Source organism: Hemitrygon akajei, unplaced genomic scaffold (assembly GCF_048418815.1).
Source record: "Hemitrygon akajei unplaced genomic scaffold, sHemAka1.3 Scf000080, whole genome shotgun sequence".
NCBI lineage: Eukaryota > Metazoa > Chordata > Chondrichthyes > Myliobatiformes > Dasyatidae > Hemitrygon > Hemitrygon akajei.
The window spans coordinates 1,658,914-1,679,338 of NW_027331966.1; the positions used below are offsets into that span (position 1 = coordinate 1,658,914).

Below are 20,425 nucleotides of genomic sequence, written 5' to 3' on the forward strand. Positions count from 1 at the left end.
TTGTGAACTGACTGATGTGCCAGTAGGTGGGATGACTGAGTGAATCCTTTCCCTTATTCTGAGCAGGTGAACGGCTTCTCCCCAGTGTGAATTCGCTGGTGTCTCTGTAGGTGGTGTGATAGAGTGAATCCCTTCCCACAGACTGAGCAGGTGAACGGCTTCTCCCCAGTGTGAATTCGCTGGTGTCTCTGTAGGGTGGATGACTGAGTGAATCCTTTCCCACAGACTGAGCAGGTGAACGGCTTCTCCCCAGTGTGAACTCGCTGATGGCTCTGTAGGTGGTGTGATAGAGTGAATCCCTTCCCACAGACTGAGCAGGTGAATGGCCTCTCCCCGGTGTGAACTCGCTGATGACTCTGTAGGTTGGATGAATGTCTGAATCCCTTCCCACAGACTGAGCAGGTGAACGGCTTCTCCCCAGTGTGAACTCGCTGGTGATTCCGTAGGTTGGATGACTGACTGAATCCCTTCCCACAGACTGAGCAAGTGAACGGCTTCTCCCCAGTGTGAACTCGCTGATGTATCTGTAGGGTGGAAGAGCGAGTGAATCGCTTCCCACATTCTGAACAAATGAACGGCTTCTCCCCAGTGTGAACTCTCTGGTGTCTCTGTAGGTTGGATGACCGAGTGAATCGTTTCGCACATTCTGAGCAGGTGAATGGCCTCTCCCCAGTGTGTACCCGCTGGTGTGCCATTACGTCAGATGATTGAGTGAATCCTTTCCCACAAATTCAGCAGATCACCAGCCTCTGCCCGGTGTGAACTGACGGTGTGTCCGCAGGTGGGAAGACCAATTGAATCCTTTCTCACAAACAGAACAGGTGAATGGTCTTGTCCAGTGTGAACTTGCTGACGTACCTTCAGTTGAGATGACCGAGTGAATCTATTCCCACTGTCTGAGCAGGTGACCGTCCTTTCTCCTGTGTAAGATGACGGGCGTGCCAGTTGGTCAGATGACCGAATAAATCCCTCCCCACAGTCTGAGTAGGAAGGATAGTCGATTGAATCCCTCGCTCCACTTCTTAAATATCTGGACAGAGACAGCAAAATTGGCGTGCTGTGTCTGAGATTCCTGGAAACAAATTCCTTCTCGTTTTAACCTGTGAAATGATTTACAAAGTCCAGCAATGGCTGTAGGACAACATTTCAGACGAGATTGCTTGAGTCGCCAAGTTTTGATCTGGCTGTTCCTCACTTTTACAATGAGGTTGAACCCAAGTTGGACAGAGAAATCATCTCCTGACTGGGCAGAGTGCTGATATCTGGAATGACCATCAATTCCCCGATGCTCTTCCTGTCTCTATAAGAATGGGGCATTTCTGCCATCTGCAATTTGTACCCTGGCTCAGTTTGACTCTCTCCATTGGTATTATTCCATCTTCCTGCTGAGCAGCATGGGTGCCTGGCCCCACAGAAACTGAAACATTCTCATGCAAATTGTCTTTCCTGACGTGCATCTGGGATTTTCTGTGACGTATTATTAACTTAAAGTTCCACAATTTTAACGCCATATAAAAAATCCCTGCTGAGGTGAATGGTTGGTCTGCACAGCTGTTAAAAGGATTTAGAGTGAATATTAGTATTACTTCAGGTTCTTGTGGAAAATTACAATACAGAAACAGGCCATTTGGGCCATCTGGTTTGTGCTGAACTAATTAAACTGCCCACTCCCACATCCCTACCATCCAGGTACCTAGACGAACCTCTTAAATGTTGAAATTGAGCTCGCATGCACCACTTGTGCTGGCTGTTCATTCCACACCCGGATGACTGACTGTGTGAAGAAGTTCCCCCTAATGTTCACCTTAACATTTCACCTTTCACCTTTAACCCATGGCCTCTGGTTGTAGTCCCACACCATTTCAGTGGTAAAAGCCAGCTAAGGATAGTAGGGGCGACCATGTCTGACAAGGAAGTCAAGGACAGTATAAAAATAAAAGAGAAGATGTGTAACATAGCAAAGATGAGAGGGAAGCCAGAGGATTGGGAAACTTTTAAAGAGCAACAGAAGATAACTAAAAAAGCGACACACGGAGAAATACTAAATTCTAAATTCTCCTTCTAAATTCCTCTGTATACAAGCCTGGCTTTCCCGGCTCCTGTTTGATTCTTACTGAGAGAGAGAGAGAGAGGGGCGGAACTATTTGACTATGCAGCGTGTTTACACTTGCTTGCAGCTTGTGTTTACATAGCTCACAGTTTGTTTTATTTAAGCAAGGACAGTCACAAACACAGTCAGCCAGAGAGAAAGAAAGAAGATGGAAAGTTCGAAACAAAGGTTCCTAGAGGACAAAGGCCACTGTTTGGACTCTCCTATGCCCACAAGGGTGGGTTGATTATTGATGCAGCGTATACCGAATGTGTGATTGTCACTTTGTTTGATCCATTGGAGTAGATCTGTTGGTATCGGTGTATCCTGTGAGGACCACTTGTGCTGACCCTTGCTTGGGGGTGGTAATTCACTTGAAGAGGTACCCCTGTGACCAATCACTGTTGGTGATAATTCGTATAATCCATATGGGGATTTTGTTGGAGTATCCCGTGGCTACAACTTTTGTTAACCCTTAGCTGGATTCGGGTGTGTTATGTGGTAAAAACTTGTGAGAAGGGATATTCTGTGGAAATCACTGTCGGTAATACTTTGTGCGTTGGGTCTGGATTGGGAGTACCCTGCGGAATAAACCTGTGTGTTAACCCTTGCCTGGGTGGTAGTTCCTTCTGAAGACAGTACTCCTGTGATAAGCTACTTTTGGAGATAATTCGTATGTGCATTTAGAACAACAACGGATAAGACCTACAGCGACTGTTATCTTGTTTTACCACTGTGGAATTTGTGGAATTCAATGTAATTGCCTTCTCTTGACATTCACCTTGGATTACAAATCTCTCTCTCGTCATTGATTCCGTGGATGAACTGAATTTCATACTTTCCCATCTCAGGACTTTAAGCTTGGTATTCCCTGAGCTCAGTGGTTTGGGAGTTATATTTACACATATGTGTCCTCATAACACTTTTAGCTTTTGATTATTTTGCTTAATTTGTTATATTATAAGTAGATACGAATAAAGCCAGTGGTTTTAACATCAAAAGCACACTCCAGGTGTGGTCTATTGCTGCTGGTTCATTTAAACCGTTACAGGAATGTAACAGAGGTGTTCGTGTTTATGTCTTTCTGGGGGGGCCCATGTGAACACCTTTCTGTCTCTCTGTCACACCTTGCCAAACTGGTAGAACTAGGGGCCTGCTGGGTAAAACTATGATTCCAATGTCTGTAATCCTGCTCAACCAGAGTGAGGAACTCTCAGCCAGGGCTTCCTCAAATAACACCTGGGGAAGAGAGTGAGTAACTGTGGTCCAGTCAGAGATGACTGTGGCTGTCGGTGTTTTGAGGGATGGTATCGCGGGCCCCCACCAAACTGAACTTCCTATACTGGGAAACATGCATCCTGGAGAGAACCGCAGGTGCCAGCAGCGGAGAGGAATAACTGAGACTGAGCGATTTTGGATGATCGCTTTTCTCTCCTATGGAGTAGCCAGGAATTCACGAGAGATAATCAATTTGGCTACAAGCACTTGAGGAGCTGGCCACAACACTGCAGGGGCCCTGACAGAAACACAGGCCCAAGTAACAGAAATATCCACTGAAATGATTGCAATCTGGCAAACAGTCGTACAGAATCGTACGGCTTTAGATTTTATCCCAGCTGAGAAAGGGGGAGCCTGTGCTATTATTGACACAGAATGCTGCACCTATATCCCTGATGAGTCTACTAACGTTACATCCCTCTCCAAGCACACTGCCAAGGAGACTGACAGCATCAAGAGAGTAGAGCAGGATTTACACGGATTCACCGAAGGGTCGAAATGGTGATCTTCGAAGACCTGTCGGTAATATGTGGGGCATGATATTGCATTATGTCCAAATGGTTGTACATATCATTGTTATAATTACTGATGAATGCCGTTTTTACCCACTGAGAAGTCAATGCTGTACTTGGTTGCTTTCTCTGTAAAACGTTACAGCGTTGTTGATCATGTAATGATCTAAAGGAGGGAATGATAAAGTATGTAAAAGTGTTAACACTTCGTTAAACAATTGCAGCCTGTTTTTCTGAAAGAAACTGCTGATGATCAACAGATGTACTAAGTCATGCTGAGCCATATTTCTTCTTGAGGGTAGCTAGCTAGGGTTTCAGGATGCTTATCTCCTTGTGCACTCATGTGTAGAGATAGGACAGCTTCAGTCTGTTCTGTGTGTATAAGCCATTATGACTATTTTGTAATTCTCTTTAGGGCCTGGCATGTAGTAAATATTTTTGGCTCCAGCCTGTCTTGTGTGGGGAGTATCTGGACAGATATATCTGTGGTGTCAGGGGAATTGGTGAATTGGATGGGAGCATTCACAGACTGTTCCTGTCTGAGTGACTAACAAGTCCCGCTCGGAGTGGATAGTTGAAAGGTTAATTTACTATCAAAGCAGGTATCCATAAATAACGCTGAGTTTTTTTTTCTTCTCCAGAGAACCACGAAACAAAGAAAACAGGAAAGTCGTTCAGAGAGAAAAAAAATGAAACTCCCTCCCCACCCCCTGAATCAAAAAGGACGGCATCCCGATCATCAACCCCCAAAACCCACCCTTCCCGCACAAAGGGAAGAAACATATCGGCACCCGTTATAAAAACATTCCTACCCGGCACAACTGCGGAGGAGCCGGTGTCATCAGTGTGGAGGCGGCCGCATCGGGAGCAGCGGACACAATAGGCGACCCCGGAAAATTCACAGGTGAAGTGTCGCCTCACCTGGAAGGATGTTTGGACAACGGAGAGAGTTCGGCCGTCCGGCCCTTTCACTGTGACACCCCAACTCCACATCAAATCCGTCCAAACGAATCTGGGTGAACTTTAATGACCAATAAATATAATTCCTCTCAGCGATCAGCTGTCTGAATGATTCCCTGACTCTGATAGGAAAGGGTCCACACTGTCAGGGTGTTGAGTTTACCAGGAGACAAAGACTGCAGGGACGAGAGGTTTTCTGTTGACTAATACACTGTGTGTGGACCTCGCTGGCAATTCTGGTGTTGTGACCCGAATCGAGACAAACACCACGCTGCCCACTCCACCAACAACACGGCACAGCCGGACACATAACAGGGGAATTTACATCCCACAACACTAGATTCAGTGATGAAACCCGTGATTAATGTTCTTGTCTCACCGAGAAGTCCATTAACCCTAACCCTAACCCTGGAATATGGTGTAAAATCCCGATCCCCATACTAACACGGGTTATACAGATACAATAACAAACTGCCGGAGGAACTCAGTGGGTCGGGCAGCATCTGTGGGGGGAAATGGACCGTCAACATTTCGGGCCGAGACCCACCCTCTGGACTGAGAGTGGACGGGAAATAGTCAGAGAAAAGAGGTGAGCGGTGGGGATGGGGCAAGAGCTGGGGAGTGAGAGGTGGATCCAGGTGAGGGGGGAGGTGGAAGCTGAAAATAGCGACAAGGGTGGGAGGTGAGTGTTTGGGGCAACACGGGGCTGCAGAAGATGTAAATTAATTCCATAGAGGATGAGCAAAGAGGTTAGAGAGTATTTGTTATAAGAAGATTAAGAAGATTCACCTGACTGATCCCTGGAGTGCTGGGGTCATAACTTGAAGAAAGATCAAACGTGATAACTCTAAATGTCATTTAGAGAATCGAGGACTGAGAGGAGAACACATTGAAATGCACAACATTATTACCGGTTGAACCAGGGATCCCAGTCTCTGAAAAAGGGGGTGGACTGTCCGGGACTGTGATGAGGGGAAAAGTCTCCATTCCGAGGGTGGTGAATATCTGTAAATCCCCTCTACTGAGGGCGGTGAAGACTCAGTGATCATCCTCACGTAGAAAAGAGGCCGACAGATGTGTGGAGACCGAAGGGATCGAGGAAATGAGGATCGGACAGAAACGTGGCTGAGATGGGAGAGCAGCCGCCATCTTGTTGATGGTTAGAGGGGCCGAATGGCCTCCTCCTGCTGTTTCTCACTTGATGTTTCAGTGTTCCTGTCCAGTGAAGCAGGAGGAATGTGAATAGAAATTAGTGATTATAAACACAGAACTGATTTAAATGAAACGTGAACATTTCCTGTTTGGGCTTGAATTATGTTTCGGACCGGGATGGGAATCGAGCCTGTGACTCTGTGACCTGGGGGTGGAGGGAAAGGGATCGGGGTAGATATGGTCTGGAAAATTTGACATGTATCTGGTGTAAATATGGAATCATGTGGGGAATGCGGCGGATGGGTCGGGCAGTGTGAGAGGGGAGAGGAGCAGAGTCATCGGTTCAGGTGGGAGACCCTCCACCCGTCACCTGATCCCGTTTGCTCTTCACGTTTTTCTGCAGATCTGCAGAATCTGCGGTTCACTGCTCTACGTGTACGTGTAGCTTCATCTTTCCCCGTTCAGACAAGGCAGTGAGATCCGGATCGGTCACGTCCTCTCGTTGTGGGTGGACAATGTTTTTTTTTCTGCAATATTTTCTGCATGTTTCATTCACTGTTTCGACGTGCTGAAGTGCTGCCAACGTTTCTGGATGTTTGACCCATTTATGTGAGAATTTAGCCTTTTGTATTTATCTGAGCTTCTCATAAATGTGTAAAGTTTAATTCAGCTTCACTTCAGAATTTCCAAAGCAACAACCCAGTCAGACAAATAGTTCCACACAATTAAAAAGGTTTATTACATTTTTATTTTTTCTACTTTTGTACTATATATATTCTTATTTTAAATCACAATTGTTAAAATCTTTTGTTAAGAATTAACAATTAACAATGAATTTCCTGGCATATGCCGGTGTTATTAAACCTGATTCTGATATTGATATGGGAGACCAACCACCGGTCAACTGATCCCAGTTACTGCAGACCGTAATGTGAGAATGAAGCATTTTCCAGATATTTGCTTTCTACAGAAATGACAACAGTTCAGTTTCCTTCTGAGGTTCCAGAGCAGAAGCTCAGTCTGTCTAATATTTCCACACAGTTAAAATGGGGAAATTTGTTTATTATCATCACGTACTGAGCTACAGTGAAAATCTTGCCTGATGTACCATCCACACAGATCGATACATTACGATGGTACATTGAGCTGATATACAACAAAAAATAACTAACAAAGCATTATGGCTGCAGAGAAAGTGCAGTACAGGTAGACATATGGTGCAGGGTCACGTCGAGTTACATTGTGAGGTCGAGTCCATTTTATCATTCATTTGGCTTCTAACCACAGACAGGAAGCCGTCCTTCAGCCTGGTGTTACGCACTTTAAGGCTTTTGTATCTCTCCGCCAATGTGGGAGCGGGTTTGCAGCAGGAATGTCCAGGTTATGAGGTTTTTTTGTGCATATGGTCTGCTTTTCCGAGGGAGGGGAAGTGTAGGGAGAGTCCATGGAGTGGAGGCTTGTTTCTCTGATGTTCTCTGCTCTCCAAAGTTCTTTGCAGTCCCTTGCAGTCATGGGCGGAGCAGTAGCCATACAAAGGCATGAAGTATCCACAAGGAGCTCAGAGACTTCGGCCTTCACCCTGTCCTTTGTAGCTGAATCCTGGACTTCCTGTCAGATCTCCTGTCAAGGCTCGGTCCAAACAAACTTTTCACACTTCTTCAGGTTAGTCAGAGGAAGAGCGATAGCAGCAAAGTTCATACAGAACTTACGATAATATCCATCCATTCCCAGAAACCTTATAAGAGCCTTCTTAGCAGTCAGAAAAGGAATATAAGAAATTGCCTGGACTTTTGGCCGAACAGGAGCCAACTTGCATTGACCAAGACAGGTCAGAATGGCATGGCCAAATTCACTCTTAGCTAAGTTAACTGTAAGGCTGGCCTGGGAAAACCTGTCAAACCGCTTTTATACTGCAGAGATATGCTCTTCCCAAGTGTCACTCCCTGTGACTAAGTCAGCAATATAGGCATCTGTGTGTTCCAACCCTCGAATTACAGAATCATTCATTTTCCGGAATGCTCCTGGACCAGTTTTCATTCCAAACAGCAAAACATTGTATTCATACAACCCAGATGGTATCACAGATGCAGAATTATTTCTACCTCTGTCTGTCAATGGAACACACCAATACCCTGTAAACAGATCAATCTTTGTAAGAAATTCAGATTTTCCAACCTTATCGATGCAATCATCTATCCTAGGGATAGAATAGGCATCTGTTTTTGTTGCTGCATTTACCTTCCTATAATCAGTGCAAAATCTAACACTACCATCAGGTTTGCGCACAATAATGCAGGGTGAGCTCCAATCTGATGCTGAAAGGCTATCAATACCATTTTCCAGCATATTTTCAATTTCTTGCTCAGCCTAATTACACTTTTCTACGTTCATGCGATATGGGTGTTGTTTTATCGGTTTAACCAATATCTACATCATGTATTGCGACCGTGGTTTGCTTGGGAACATCGGGAAATAAATCTTTAAACTTCAGAATTAATTCCTTCAGCTGTTGTTGTTGCTTTGGCTGCAGGTGAGCCAACCAGTTATCAATGTTTTCTGGAACAACGGAGTTCATTAGTCTAACTGGGACCACGTTTGGCTTGTGAAAAGTCTCTGACGAGTCAATTGTTTCATTCTCAGGGTTGCCAGATTCATATGTTTTGACAACAACACTCACAGATGGTGCCTGCTTGTCAAAATAAGGCTTTATCATATTTATCTGTACCACCTGTGTTAGTTTACATCGGTCGGGTGTTTTGATAACATAATTCACATTATTAATTTGAGAGACTATTTCACAGGGTCCATTGAGTTTTGCCTGAAGTGGATTTGTTGGCATTGGAGATAAGGTAATCACCTTATCCCCCACCTGGTATTATCTTTCGCAAGCCCACTTATCAAACCAACACTTCATTTTGTTTTGAGAAATCTTTAAGTTTTGTCTCGCTAGAATACAGGCCTGGGGTAGTTCATTGTTGAACTTCAAAACTTAGTCGAACAAGTTAACATGCACATCCCCATCAATCACTGTTCCTTTAACAAGGTCAAAGGTCCCCTCACTCTATGACCAAATACAAATTCAAATGGACTAAAGCCCAGTGATTCCTTTACCAACTCTCTTGCTGCGAACAAAAGCAAATATATTCCTTCATCTCAGTGTTTTCCATTTTCAACACAGTATGTCTTTTTTTGGCGTGTGCGTGCATGCGTCCGATGATGTATTTTTCAAGCCTTTCCAAGGCACGGAGTGAGAGAGAGAGAGAGAGAGAGAGAGAGAGAGAGAGAGACAGTGTGGAACACATTATCTCTTTATCATTGTTTTGAGGGTAGAATGAAATCTTTCTAGAACCCATCGTAATTCTGGATCTTACGCAGACGATTTAATTTGCTTAGCTCCCAGATAATAATCTAGATGTAAAATTGATTCCTTGATCAGACTGGATTTCTATAGGCAAATCAAATAATGTGAAAAAAAACTTGGTAAGAGCCTTCGCCACAGTTTTAGCTTTAATATTTCTGAGAGGTATTGCCTCTGGGAATCTGAATGCAGTACACATAATAGTTAGCAGACACTGATGGCCAGCTTTAGTCTTTGGCAATGGGCCAACACAATCCACTATAAATTTTGAAAAGGGTTCACCAAATGCAGTTATATATAGACTGCAGTGGGGCACTGTGGAGACCTGATTAGGTTTACCGACAACTTGACCAATGTGACAGGTTCTGCAAAAGGTCACAACATCTTTCCTCAGATTAGGCCAGCAGAATTATTACATAATCCTTACAGTTTTATTCACTCCAAAATGGCCACCTGAGGGCAGACTGTGGGCCAAAGTTAAAATTTGAGTCCTATAAACTTTAGGAACTACACCTTGGTGAACAATTGCCCATGCCTCACTCGCTGGTATAGCAGGTGGCCTCCACTTCCTCATTATCACTCCACCCTTGTGATAATACCCGACTGGCACTTTCTTAATCTCATCATCTGAGAAAGCTGTTTCTTTTAAAGCTTCAAACTCTGGGTCTTGGTTCTGTTCTGCGATAAACTCGTCTGCGTCGGCAGACATTTTAGCCTTACATAGAGTTCCTGCGCAGGAAGGATAAATGTTAAAATCCATCTGTAGGTCGTCAGTGGTTGGGTTAGTTGTCAACTGCACTGCAGGAACAACTTTACCATCTGCCAGGTGATTCCCTAACAGCAAAGTAACATCTTCCTTTGGCAAACTGGAGCATACTCCAATCTTAACAGGTCCCGAAACCAACCCTGACAATAAAGTTACGTTGTGCAATGGCACAGAAACCATGTCGCCCCAAATGAATTTAATAAGATTTACCTCACCAGTCTTAGTCTCTTCGCCAAACTTTAGAATGCTGTCTGATGTAAGTGACTGAGAAGCCCCAGTAACTCAAAGAATTTTCACTGGTACCGGGGTTGACCCTTCCTTTACTAATACAAACCCATCTGACATAAAATGATCGAATCCCTTCTTAACACGGTCAGACCTCTCAGACCTTAACTAAGCCTCAAACAGAATGTTCAGAACCCTGTGAGTTGATAGGTGCTTCAACATACGGAACACAGGCATTTGGGACCGCCTCCTTTTCCTTTTTCTTCCCCAGAAGGCAACAATTAGCCATCATATAACCAGCTTTCTTACAATAGTAACAAGCAAGACAAGAATATTTATCTTTCAACTGCTTCCCTTCATCCTTACTCTTGTCACTAGTCCCAGCTTTAATTTCTGATTTACCCTGGTTATCCTTGCTACTCTTTTGGAAGCTCTTATTCGGGATAAACTTAACCTTATGAGTTAAAACAAACTCATCTGCTAATCCAACAGATTCCTGCAAAGTGGCAGCATCCTTTTTATCTAAATACGTCTTTATGTCATCAGGGACGCACCGTTTGAATTCTTCACTTAAAAGCAACACTTTCAAGCTGTTAAAATCATCATTTATATTTTTATATGTTCACCAGCGGTTAAAACACACAAACTTCTCATAAGCAAGTTCCATATGTCTGGTTCACAGATTTCCTCAAATTTCTAAACTTTTGCCTGTATGATTCTGGGACCAACTCATAAGCTATGAGCACAGCCTGTTTCAATATGTCATAATCAGCTGCTTCATCAACTGTCAAAGCAGAATAGGCTTGATGAGCCTTCCCCTTAATTACACTTTGGAAGAGAATAGGCCAACCCTCTTCTAGCCACTTTAAACTTTGAGCAACCTTCTCAAAATGCTGAAAGTATTTATCAACCTCTGCCTCGTTAAATGGAGGTACCAATTTAACTTCCCGAATGGCCTCAAACATCACTAGAGTCTAACGCTAGACCCCTTTGCTGCAATCTCTCTATCGTTTCAGCTCGACCAGCCTCTGTCTTTCTGCTTCCTCCCTCTGTTTTTCTGCCTCTCTAGCCTCAAACTGCCTCTGCCTTTCCGCAGCCTCCATCTTTAATTTTTCTCACTTGTACTGGAGCTCAAGCTCACTAGGTTTACTTTCAGGAAACACCTCCAATTCCTCCACTTTAAACACACCCTCAGATACATAATGTTCAGCTATTATCCTCTGCATCTGTGCCCTCCTCATTGTCGATCTCACCTTAGCAAGGTTTAACCTTCTGGCAAGATTCAACAACTCAATCCTTCTGGCGTCCTCTAATGCCTCAGAGGCTAGCACTTCCCGACATCTATCAACATCCATTGCTTCTGATTTTTCACACACAAATAAATCAAAAGGGACTTCCCCAAAGAAATTGATAATTAATGTCTCCACCCCCAAAACTGTTACTATCCCGGACGCAGGCCCAATTTTGTTATGAATCGTAACGCTTTAGAAATGAACCAGTAGCAATAGACTACACCTGGAGCCTGTTTTTGATGTTAAACCTATCTTTATTAGAATCTACTTATAATATAGTAACAAGCAAGATAAACAAAAGTTAACATTGTTATGTGTATATATGTGTGTGAATATCACTCCAAAACTATTGAGTTTGGGGGAAACAACGCTTGGAGTCTTGAGAAGGCAAAGTATGAAAGTTCAGTTCAAACATGGAATAGGTGATGAAAGAGATATTTCTAATCCAGCGTAAATGTTGAGAGAAGGCAATTATGTCAAATTCCACAGGTTCCATGGTGGTAAAACGAGAGAACAGTTGCTGTAGATTTTATTTGTCGTCGTTCCAAACCCATATACGATTTATCACCGAAAGTGACTTGTCAGAAGGGGTATCGTCTTCAAGTGAATTACCACACCACACCCAGGCAAGGGTTAACACATCAGTGGTCTTCACAGGATACCCCAAATCTGATCCACTCCTATAGCTCAAACAAGGTAACAACCACACATTCGATGTACGATGAATCGATAATTAACCCACACTTGTGGGCATAGGAAAGTTCCAAACAGTGACCCTTGGCCACTAGTTCCCTGGTTTTGATCCTTCCATTTTGCCTCCTTCGTCTCCATCTGTCTCTGAGTGTCTGTGTCCTTGGTTAAAAAGAAACAAGCTGTGAGCAATGTAAACAAGCTGCAAGTCAGACTGATTCACCTTCTTCATCTCTCTCACTCTCTCTTAAAATGACAGTCCACAGCAAACGAAACCCAGGGATTCATAACTATGGCCACTCCCCAATGTGAACTGACTGGTGTGCCAGTAGTTGGGATGACTGAGGGAATCCCTTCCCACAGCCTGAGCAAGTGAACGGCTTCTCCCCAGTGTGAACTTGCTGATGTCTCTGTAGGTTGGATGATCCAGCGAATCTCTTCCCACATTTTGAGCAAGCGAACGGCCTTTCCCCTGTGTGAACTCGCTGGTGTTTCAGTACTTGGAATGACAGAGTGAATCGCTTCCCACAGACTGAGCAAGTGAACGGCTTCTCCCCAGTGTGAATTCGCTGGTGTGCCTGTAGGGTGGAAGATTGAGTGAATCGCTTCCCACATTCTGAGCAGGTGAATGGCCTCTCCCCAGTGTGAACTCGCTGATGTCTCTGCAGGTGGGATGACTGAGTGAATCCCTTCCCACATTCTGAGCAGGTGAACGGCTTCTCCCCAGTGTGAACTCGCTGATGTACCAGTAGGCAGGATGAATCCGTGAATCCCTTCCCACATTCTGAGCAGGTGAACGACTTCTCCCCAGTGTGAACTCGCTGATGTTTCTGCCGGGTGGATGAATCAGTGAATCCCTTCCCACAGACTGAGCAGGTGAACGGCTTCTCCCCAGTGTGAACTCGCTGATGTCTCTGCAGGTGGGATGACTGAGTGAATCCCATCCCACATTCTGAGCAGGTGAACGGCTTCTCCCCTGTGTGAACTCGCTGATGACTCAGTAGGCTGGATGACTGAGTAAATCCCTTCCCACATTCTGAGCAGGTGAATGGCCTCTCTCCAGTGTGAACTGGCTGATGATTCTGTAGGTTCCATAAGTGAGTGAAGCTCTTCCCACAGACTGAGCAGGTGAACGGCTTCTCTCCAGTGTGAACTCGTTGGTGTCTCTGCAGGTGGGATGACTGAGTGAATCCCTTCCCGCATTCTGAGCAGGTGAATGGCTTCTCCCCAGTATGAACTCGCTGATGATTCTGTAGGTTGGATAACTCAGTGAATCTCTTCCCACATTCTGAGCAGTTGAACGGCTTCTCCCCAGTGTGAACTCGCTGATGACTCAGCAGGTGGGATGATTTAATGAATCTCTTCCCACAGACTGAGCAAGTGAATGGCCGCTCCCTGGTGTGAACTCCCTGGTGAGCCATTAGGTCAGATGACTGAGTGAATCTTTTCCCAGAAATTCAGCAGATGACCAGCCTCTGCCTGGTGTGAAGTGACTGGTGTGTCCACAGGTGGGAAAACTGAGTGAATCGTTTCTCACACACAGAACAGGTGAATGGCCTTGCCCAGTGTGAACTTGCTGATGTACCTTCAGTTGAGATGACCGAGTGAATCTATTCCCACTGTCTGAGCAGTTGAACGGCCTTTCTCCTGTGTAAAATGATGGGCATGCCAGTTGGTCAGATGACCGAATGAATCCCTCCCCACAGTCTTGAGTAGGAAAGATGGTCGATTGAATCCCTCACTCCACTTCTTAAATATCTAGACAGAGACAGCAAAACTGGCGTGTCATGTTTGAGCTTCCTGGAGACGAATTCCTTCTCATTTTTAACCTGTAAAAAGATTTGCAAAATCCATCAATGGATTTAGGACAACATTTCAGTTGAAATTACTTGAGTTGCCAAGGTTTGATCTGGTATCACACTGTTATAGTGAGATTCAACCCAAGCTGGACAGAGATATCATCTCCTGACTGGGCAGAGTGCTGGTATCTGGAATGACCATCAATTCTCTGATGCTCTTCCTGTCTCTATAAGAATGGGGCATTTTGGCCTTCTCCAATTTGAACCCTCGCTCAGTTTGACTCTCTCCATTGGTATTATTCCCCCCTCCTGCTGAACTGCATGGGTGCCTGGCCCCACAGTAACTGAAACAGTCTCACACAAATAGTCTTTCTTGACGTGCATCTGGGATTTTCTTTTATGTATTATTAACTTAAAGTGCCACAGTTTTAACACCATATAAAAAATTCCTGCTGAGATGAATGGTTGGTCCGCACGTCTGTTAAAAGGATTTAGAGTAAATTTTTGTATTATTTCAGGTTCTTGTCAGAGTCATAGAAAATTACAGCACAGAAACAGGCCCTTTGGGCCATCTAGTTTATGCAAGACTATTTAAGTTGCCCACTCCCAAACCCTTACCATCCAGGTACCTACACGAACCTCTTAAATGTTGAAATTGTGCTTGCATGCACCACTTGTGCTGGCTGCTCATTCCACATCCGGATGACCGTCTGTGTGAAGAAGTTTCCCCTCATGTTCCCCTTAACGTTTCAACTTTCACCCTTAACCCATGGCCTCTGGTTGTAGTCCCACCCCCATCTCAGTGGAGAAAGCCAGCTTGCATTTACACTATTTATGCCCCTCTATCACAATCAAATCTCCCCTCAATCTTCTACATTCCAGGGAATAAAGTCCTGATTTGTTCAATCTTTCCTTATAACCCAAGTCCTCCAGACACGGCAACATCCTTGTGAATTTTCTCTGAAATCTCTGAACTTCTTTTACATCTTTCCTGTAGGTAGGTGACCAAAACTGCACACAATACTCCAAATTAGGCCTCACCATTGTCTTCTACAAGTCAACATAACATCCATCTATTGTCAGTATATGGTTCATGAAGGCCAATGAACTAAAATCTTTCCTTCCATCTCTATCTAACTGTGATACCACTTTCAGTGAATTAAGGACTTGTATTCCCAGGTCCCTTTCTTCTACAACACTCCTCCGTGCCCGACCAGTCACTGTGAAAGACCTCCCTTGGTAGCTCATACCAAAGTGCAACAACTCACACTGGTCTGCATTAAATTCCATTTTCCATTTCTAAAACCATTTTTCCACCTGGTCCAGATCACACTGCAAGCCATGATAGTCTTATTGCTGTCCGCTAAACCCCCAGTCTTGTTGTCATCCACAAATTTGCTGATCCAGTTAACCACACTATCATCCAGATTACTGATATAGATGACAAACAACAACAGATCCAGCACTGATCCCTGCGGCACATCACTAGACACAGGCCTCCAGTCAGAGAGGCAATCATCTGTAAATACTCTGGCTTCTCCCAAAGACAGTGTCTCATCCGATTTACTGTCTAATCTTGAATGCTGAGTGACTGAACCTTCTTGACCAACCTCCCATATGAGACTTTGTCAAGTGCCTTGCTAAAGTCCATGTAGACAACATCCTCTGCCTTGCCTTCATCCACTTTCCTGATAACTTCCTCGAGAGACGCTCTAAGGTTGGCTAGAGCCATGCTGTCTATCCTTTATCAGTCCACACCTATCCAAATACTTACAGTATATACTTGGTTCCTGCACACACATTCCAATAACTTTCCCAGTACTGATGTCAAGCTCACCAATGTATAATTTCCTAGTTTATTTTTACAGCCTTTCTTGAACAGCAGAACAACATTGTCTGTCCTCCAATCCTCCGGTATCTCACCTGTCACTAAGGATGATTTAAATATCTGTGCTAAGGCCCCAATAATTTCTGCACTTGTCTTCCGCAGGGTCCTAGTGAACAACTTGTCAGGCCCTGGGGCTTGATCCACACTAATTTGCCTCAAGACAGCAAATCCCTCCACCTCTGTAATCTGTACAGGGTCCATGATGTTGATGCAGCTTTGCCTCACTTCTATAGACTCTGTGTTCATCTCTTGAGTAAATACGGATGCAAAAAAAAATCTCCCCGTCTATGTTATCCCTTCTTATGGATTACCATTCTGATCTTCCAGAGAATTAATTTTTTCCCATGCAATCGTTTTGCTCTTAACATATCTGCAGAATCCCTGAGGATTTTCCTTCACCTTGTCTGCTGGGGCAACCTCATGCCTTCTTTTATTTCTTTCATCAGTGTTCACTTGAATTTCCTGTATTTCATAAGTACCCCATTTATTCCTCTCTGACTGTACCTGGTATGCACCTCCTTTTTGTTGATCTGGGAGAGGAAAGCCAAAGGGGTGATGCTTTGAGGTGCATGGTGGGAGGTGGGGGTAAGGAGGGTTAAACTAAAGTAGCAGGGGGAATGGGAGCCTGAATAACAGAACAGATAGTGGAGAGGTTGTGGAGACAGATGTTGTTCAGTCCTCAGACAAAGTCAGGAATGAAAAAGTTGAGCATGGTGCAGTGAATATGCTGAGCCCTGTATATTTCAATACAAGGAGCAGCGTAGGAAAGGCAGATGTGTTCAGGGCATGGATCAACACCTGGAATTAAGATACTAGGATCTGGCAACTGTGGACTGGGACATGTTGCATTATGGCAAAGGTGTGCTTGGTAAATGGGAGGCCTTCAAACCAAAATTTTGAAAGTACAAAGTGGGTATGTGCTTGTCAGAATAAAAGGTAAAGATAGAAACTGTAGGGAACCTTGAATTTCAAGAGATATTGAGACCCTGGTAAAGCACAAAATGGGATTGCATAACAGGGATAGGCAGTCAGTTTCTTATGGAGTATAAGAAATGCAAGGGAACACATAAGAAATAAATCAGGATGGCAAAATGAAGGTATGAGGTTGCTGTCACAGAAAAGGTGAAGGATAATCCTCAGGGATTCTAGTGATAGATTAAGAGCAAAAGGATTGCAAGGCAGAAAGTTGGTCCTCTGGAAGACCGGAATGGCAATCCATGTGTGGGACCAAAGCAGATGGGGGAGATCTTAAATATTTTTCCATTCTCTATTTACTCAGGATATGGACAAAGATTCTATGGGATTGTGGAAAAGCGGCATTAAAATTGTGGACCCGGTACAGTTAAAAAAGAGAAGTTACTTCACTGTTCAAAATGGAACATAGAAATCTACAGCATATTCCAGGCCATTCCGACTAAAATGTTGTGCCAATCATGTGACCTACTCTAGTAACTGCCCCGAATTTCCCCAGCACACACCCTCTATTTTTCTAAGCTACATGTACCTATCTAAGAGGCTGCTGAAAGACCCTGTTGTATCTGCCTCAACAAACACAGCTGGCAGCACATTCCACGCACCCACCACTCTCTGTGTAAAAAACATACCCCTGACATCCCCTCGGTATCTATTTCCAAGCACCTTAAAACTATGCCCCCTCGTGTTAACCATTTCATCCCTGGGGAAAAAACTGCTGGCCACCCACACGCTCAATACCCCTCATCATTTGACTCCTCTGCCAGGTAATTCCTCCCAACACCTTCTAAAGTGGTCCACCTGTTGTTGTGGGGGATGGCCACGAGAGTACTCTGTGATGCCTATTTAACCTCATTTTCCTTCCTGTCTCTCACCCAGTTTCCTGTGTCCTGCCCCTTGGGTGTAACTCACCTCTCTTCATGTCATATCTATCACCCCCTCCAACTGCTGGATGATCTGGAATTCACCCATTTCAAGTTGCAGCTCATTGAAGTGCAGGGTTACAAGCTGCAGCTGGATGTACATCTTGTAGGTGAGGGCATCAGGGACACGGGAGGTCTCCCCTCCTTCCCTCCAATATCCTCTCTAATTTGTAAAAATCTCCCCTCTAATTTGTAATAACTACTGCAGATAAATCTTGTACTGTGTATTTTTTACACAGTGACAAGACGTGCACAGTGAATTTTATATAGAGAGGCATTCATTCTAACAGCTGGCAAATCACTGTCAATAGGAACTTTGATCTCCTCTGGGTTTGATCGAGTTCATCTGCACTCTCACACAACCTATGTAGCAGGCCTGGAACGGGTAACGGAGGATTTTCTCACCAAAGCTTTTGCACATTGTCCATATGTGGTTTGCTTGCTAAACTATGCTTTAAAAAGTCAGATTTCCAAATATCACGCCACTTCTTCCCACTTGTAAATTCTCCAGTAACTTTTGCATCACCAAAATGCAAACAGGCATCCCCAGTTTCTGTACTCTACATAAATATTCCCCCTGAACCCTCCCCCAATGACTGATGGTGGTGCACTCAGTGATGGTAATGCCAATGTATATGAAGACAAGGGCCGTGTCTGTCTCATTTGAGTCTGGCACATTTGTGATGTTAAAGCTGCTTGTTGCCCAGGGCAAAGCAGCTTGATATTATTACGGACCCAGAGAGAATGGAACAAAACATGTTCTCACTGGTAGAAATGTCCAGAGCAAGAGGAGGTAGAACAAGCAACACACACAAAATGCTGGAGGAACTCAGCAGGCCAGGCAGCATCGATGGAAAAGAGTACTAATGCTGAGTTCCTCCGGCATTTTGTGTGTTGCTTGGATTTCCAGCCGCTGCAGATTTTCTCTTGCTGCGGTTGGAGGCAGAACAAAGGTGATTTCCTCAACAGCTGATAGAAAGATTGTGTTCTCTTTTTCCGAGTTCATAATCCTTGCATTCAGATTGCTAGAGCTCAGCTCTGTCTGTGAGATCTATCTGCTCCCATTCCGATTACCGGAAGCTCTCCGGGGCCCGTATACGGATCGTGGGGCTCAGAGAGAAGAAAAAGACCTGCCTGTGCCGAGTTTGCGGGCCACAGTCTCCGGTTCTCACAGCAATTGTCACTCAATTAGAGTCGAAAATGCCCTTACCTTTCCGCTCCTCCCGACATTTTGTATACTGCGCGCATGCGTAATTATCAGAGCCGGCAGCAATCCTGACGCCTGCGCATTTGATCGGTGCTTCAAACGACAGCGAAATTTTAACCGCGGGGCTTTATGGGTAATCATGGTGCCATTAAAAATTTCTGCGAGCATCGGTTCCATGTCCATATCTCAGTTTTTTTGTGTGTGTAGAAAACTCAGCAGCTTTCTTAACGCAGAAAGCGGCTCCCATAAACGATACACTCATTATCAACATGCATTTCGTGTATCTAATGCCAAAGTACAATCCTCTTACAAATACCGATGTGAAACAGAAGAGATTCTGCAGTTGCTGGAAATACAGAGACGCACACACACACACACACACACACACACACACACACACACACACACACACACACACACACACACACACACACACAATACTGGAGGAACACTGCAGTTCAGGCAGCAACTAAGTAGAGGAGTACACAGTCTAGACATGCTGAAGGGGCTCGGCTTAAATGCTGCCCTTTTATTCCTCTCCACATTTGCTGCCTGATCTGCTGATTACCTGCAATGCTTTGTAGAAATTAACCATTTTGTTTTTCAATTAACCAGTTTCGAAATGTTTCTCATCTTTCATTCATAGCCACATCCTGTTGGTCTTGTTCCTCTTCCTCCTCCTGCTCGTAACCTCTAGACCCCATCTCTTTCCGGAGCCCCAAAGCCCTGATTGGTGCTGGTAACTGTTTGGTTTCTGACTCTGCTCCACTGAAGATTCACTCGATAGTCTGCTGTCAGGCTTTAGAGGTGCATTGCAGCAACCCAGCTGTCTGAGGCACAGTCCTTTGAAATTGGTGAAAATGACACAAAATTTGAAAAGAGCAGGGAAATAGGAGTTTAACCACCTTAATGCGGAGCCATGGGGAAGGTCAAATACTCAGCGAGCTCATCGTGTTAATTAGCCTGGGGAAAATCATGCAGGAAATTCATGCAGGTGTATAAGATGATGAGAGGCATTGATCGTGGGAAAAGTCAGAGGCTTTTTTCCCCCCAGGGCTGAGATGGCTAACACGTGGGGGGCATAGTTAAGGTGCTTGGAAGTAGTTCAATGGAGGTGTCAGAGATATATTTTTTTATACAGATGGTGGTGGGTGTGTGGACTGCACTGCCAGCGACGGTGGTATAGACGGGTACAATTGAGTCTTTTAAGAGAATCTTAGAGAGGTACATGGAGCTTAGGAAAATAGAGGGTTCTGTCGTAGGGTAATTCTAGGCATTTTCTAGAGTTGGTTGCTGTGGGCCGAAGGGCCTGTA

At 44.5% G+C, this 20,425-nt stretch overlaps 1 pseudogene; it reads right to left on the reverse strand.

Moving 5' to 3' along the window:
* Positions 1–53: 53 nt before the first annotated feature.
* On the reverse strand, positions 54–19,144 carry LOC140722555 (uncharacterized; annotated as a pseudogene).
* Positions 19,145–20,425: the final 1,281 nt, after the last annotated feature.